We start from the raw sequence: 5,153 nt of genomic DNA on the forward strand, positions 1-5,153 counted from the left end.
AGGTGAAGAAGAAAAACACAACACCAAGAAGAAAAGTACAACAACAACAAGAAACGAACAAGGAGAAGAAAACAGCAAGTAAAAGAAGGAGAAATATTTTGGTTTTTAACAAAACTTTATTTGCACAATAAGTTAACACAACAGAGTAAAAAAAAAAAGAAAAGAAAAGGTGATCCGGCCAAGCTTAAGAAGGAGAAAGAAGGAGAAGAAAAAAAAAAAAGACGAATAAAAGAAGAGAAGAAGAAGAAGAGTGGTCAGATATAACCTCTGAAGTCCAGGAGACACCTGCTGAGGGACATTTAACCAAATATTAGTGTTTGTGTTTGAGCCTGTGTGTATAAATTATGGAAAATCTTCAATAAATGTAAATGTTTTACCCATTTTTTGTTTCCAAAGCTTAAACGGTTTAAAGTTGTAAAATAATTTCATCCCGACTCAAATCACTAAAAGCCCCAAAATGAACAGCGTTCACGTCGATGACGAGTGGATGGAGACGTCTCCTGGTAACTTTTATAAATAAAGATTTTATTTTGCTGTTGTGGAATGTTGCTGTGGTTCGGTTGTACTTTAACAGTCGGATCTGTCACTTTTGTTAGTTTTTGTCATTAATTTTAACATGTGACTCTGGAAACTTTGCGTTTTATTTGAAATAACATCTTGTTTTCCTTCAGCACCAGAAGAGAAATCCGAACTGTTGCATGCAGCTCATGTGTGGCTGCAGTGATGTGGCTTCCACTGACTCACAACCTTCAGTTTGTTTCGTTTCTTCTGTCGTCACAACTTTTACAGTTTAACGTCTGTTTTGTTGGAAACCAGCGCTTCATTCATTTCCTGACTCATCAGATCAACCGTGCAGATTTATGGACTTAAGTTCATCTTTTATTTGTTGCTAAACTCTGGAAAGTGACAAACATTTTTTTTAATGAAGTCAGATAGAAAACTGTGACAGAAAATAATTAAATTATAAACTTATACATTTTCCATATTTATGAGTATTTAGCAGGAAGACTTTGTTTCTAATTAAATCTGAACTATCCACGATCTCTTTGCAGTTCCACTCAATCCCACAAATTGTTTCATAATTCTGCTCATGTAGCGCCTCGTTTATACAAACTTTGTTTTCTACAGAACTTTACGTCAGATAAGTTCTTTGTTGACGGCTCAACGTGGAAAAACAACAACAAACATACATGTGCATCTCAAAAACTTAGAATACTGTGAAAAGTTCAATTATTTGTCGATCATTTCAGAAGTGAACCTCATAAATGATATAGATTCACGACACAGAATGAAGTACTTGAAGCTTTTATTGCTTGTAATTTTGATGATTATGGCTAACGCTTAATAAAAACCAAAACTGTGTCTCGGAAAAAGAACATATTGTGAAGAGGTTCACATTGTAAACTCCTGGTGTCTCACCCTGATCGTCTGATACCTCCTGGACATGAAGTCTCATTCCTCAAGTCGAGCCACTCCTGAACCAGAGACGACGTCAGTGTCTTACCTGCTGAGGAGGCAAAGAACTGGACTGTTGCTCAGTGGTCCATTGTCCTCGCTTCACACGAAAGTATCCAACAAAGTTGAGTCAGGTCCTCTGGATGGGTTCTTTTTGTTGAAACGTGAGTTTATTGCAGCGCCTCGGACTGATGAAGTCTTTTGGATGAAAGACAAAACGTTTCAACAAGAAGAAACCGTCCGGAGGACCTGGCTGAACTTTGTTGGATTTTTCTGCCTGGATTACCGAACATGAGTCAGGACAGATCAAAGTAAATTTTCATTTGTAAATCAGGGTAGGAGGAAGAGTGGAGAGGCCCATGATCCGTGTTTCTTGCTGCCACAGGCGACACTACTGGAGGACAAATTGACCTTTTATTTTCTCCAGCTGCTTCTTCTTCAGGGGTCGCCACAGTGAACTACGTCACACGAAGACCTGGTGAATGTTTTTACACTGGATGCCCTTCCTGACACAACCACAGACCACCGAGCTAGAGTTGCACTCGGGTCCAAAAAAACTCGACCCGACCACAGGTCCAAACCTGAACACCCCTCAACATTTTTAATTAAGCTTTGACTGCTTATACCACCGACCGTTATTAACGGTTGGTGGACGAGCGGCTGAGTAAATGGGGCAGATGTGTAAAGAGAGGCTCTGAGTAGGTTCACAGGACAAGAGAGCAAAACAGCAGGGAGGAGCAGGTGAGAGCATCGAGAGCGAAACAGCAGGGAGGAGCAGGTGAGAGCATCGAGAGCAAAACAGCAGGGAGGAGCAGGTGAGAGCATCGAGAGAAAAACAGCAGGGAGGAGCAGGTGAGAGCATCGAGAGCAAAAGAGGATTGTTTTGAAGATACTTTACTTCTGCAGCTTTTGTAGAAGTTGTAGTAAGATCAGGTGAAATGTAAAGATGAGAAACTTTAGGTAAAGACAACTTTCCTTGGTGTTTCTTTACTCTGATGGAGAGTTCTGGCTGTTTTTTATTAATTACATCCTGATCAGATGCCTGGACCACCTCAGCTGAGGAGGAACAGCAGCTCTTCTGTCACCCTGCTGAGAAACCTCCTCTCATCTGCTGGGATCCAGGACCACGTTCTGTCAGTGATCACCCACACCTTTTGGACATAGAACTGGAATGTAGATGGACCAGTAAACTGAGCTCCATCTCCTGCTCAAACCCACCACCACCACCACCTGTGAACAATCCTTGAACTCCTCCTCTCACGGCAAAGACTCATCTGATGAAAGGTTGATGAACATACTTCTGGCAAAGCTGCGTTTGTGCTCCAGATGGGATCAAACTGCATCCAGGGCCTGTGTGGTTGCATCATCTGCGGGCCGGTTATAATAAGCAAACTGAAGGGACTCCAGAGATGGTGGGGGGCTTTAATGGGGTTCATTATGACTGAGGTCAGAGGTCAGCACCACAGGCACTGAGACATGATACAGTTTTTCTAAGGATGGGGATGACGGTGGCTCTTGTAAACCTTGCTGGTAGAACAGTTTACTGTTGGATGTTGACCAGGCTCATTGGTTCATGCACACATGATGGAGAAGGCATGGCTGAAGATGGGCATCCCAAACACAGAAACTGACAGGAAGCAGCAGAGACACTCAAACGTTTGGTGATTTAAGCTGGTGAACCCAGTTGAACCATGAAGCAACAGAAATTCAAAATAAAGATGTTGGGAGGAAAGGTCAAATGAAACCGGGCCGAATAGGTTCTGAGTGAACTAATGAGAAATGAACGCCAGGCGCTGAGCAAACCAGGGCCAGGTAAGACCGCGAGCCGGAGTTCAAACAACGAACAGAACCGACGGGGACACAAACAGGACAAAACTAACTGAAGACAGGAGCAAAACAAAAGCAATAATGGTAATAAAACCAAGATTAACCCGAGTAAACTGGGAAATATTAACAGAATATGACAATAATAAAAAAAACAAGAGAATCCAAACACAACAAAACCCACAAAGCATGACAAAAAGGGAAATGTGCGTGCGTATAAACTCTTATACGCACATAAATATTTTCTGTGCGGTTAAGAAGCGTAACTTCTCTGACGAGATCAAAGTTTGTCGTTTTGAAGCAGAAAGTGGGCAACGCTTTCATGCCTTGGAACCCAGTCCTCTATTTACTGCTCTGGATTCACATTTTCTGCTTCTGGCAAAAATATGAGATCTGCTCTGAATTCTGAACATTCGTCATCCACCTTTATTGGCGGTTCAGACGATAATCACTGCCTCGTAATTTCTGCTCGGACAGTTTTACATCACAGACAAAATACAAACCCGACTCTGGAGAAAAAATGGGACGTGCAAAATCTAAACAAATAAATACAAAATGGGCAAAATCATGATTTGCAAAGCTCATAAAACCATATTTATTTAGCGAGGGAACACAGTGAACATATGAAATGCTGAAACTAAGGAAATGTGCTTCATGAAAAACAAAAGTAATTTTGAATTTGATAGCAGCAACAAATCTCAACATCGTCGTTCCAGGGGCAACAAAACGCTGCGAAAGTAAGTGGTTCAAATAAAAAGAGCAATTTTGTTACTAATTAGTTTAATTGGCAACAGGTCGGTAAGAGGACTGGGCACAAAGAACATTTCAGAAGGGCTGAATCTGTCAGAAGAACAGACGGGCTCACGAGGTTCACGTGTCTCAGGGTCTCAAAGTAGTGGAACAATTTCACAATAAAGTTCTTTAATAGAACATTGGGAAGAATCTGTAGCAATCTCTGGGATCAAAAGACGAGGCTGAAGGTCAATGTTGGATGGTCGTGATCTTCAGGTTCTGAGGTGCCCCTGTATTAAAACCAGATCTGGTTCTGTTCTGGACCTCACTGCATTAAAAACAAGTCTGGTTCTGTTCTGTGCTCAGGAACACTTCCATAGATCATCGTCTGTAAACACAGTTCATCCACAGATGCTGCTTGAAGCTCTATCAAGCAAAGAAGAAGCCAGATGTGAACACCATCCAGAACTTCTGCCACTTTCTCTGGACCAAATGGACTGAGGCGAAATCCAGAACTGTTCTATGGTCAAACAGATTTAAACAGAGAGGCAAGGGACTATCTGGCTTGTTCTCAAAAATACTGCCTCCCTACTAATTATTGTTTTTTAACTTTACCGTTATTTGACCAGGTGAAATGTTGAGAACCAATTATAATTTACAAATATAACCTGGACCTCTCTAATGATATGGGGGTGCATTAGGGCTAATTTTGCAATCTTTTTTAAAATCTTTTTTTGGTAATCTTTTTTTTGATTTTGTAATCTAGCTGTTTTTGCTACTTTTTTTTTTTAATATATATTTTTTGGCCATATTTTATAATTGTCCATTGTTGTCATCACTGTTGAAATCAGGTCTGTCTTGTAAATGAGTCCTCGAGGCTCAATGGGATTAATCTGTCTAAATAAAGGTTGAATGAATAATGGCACGGGCAGCTTATACATCTAGAATGACATGATCAATGCAGAAAAGTATTTACAGGTTTTAGAACATCTGCTCCCATCTAGAGAAGATCCAGGACTGTTGAACAGCTAGAACCATCCATCAGACCAGAATGGGACAACATTCTCCTTCTAAACTGCCAACAACTGGTCTCCTTAGGTCCTCGAAACTTCCAACAACTGGTCTCCTTAGGTCCTCGAAAC

The sequence above is a fragment of the Nematolebias whitei genome, chromosome 7, assembly GCF_014905685.2.
Source record: "Nematolebias whitei isolate Nwh7 chromosome 7, NemWhi1, whole genome shotgun sequence".
Lineage (NCBI taxonomy): Eukaryota > Metazoa > Chordata > Actinopteri > Cyprinodontiformes > Rivulidae > Nematolebias > Nematolebias whitei.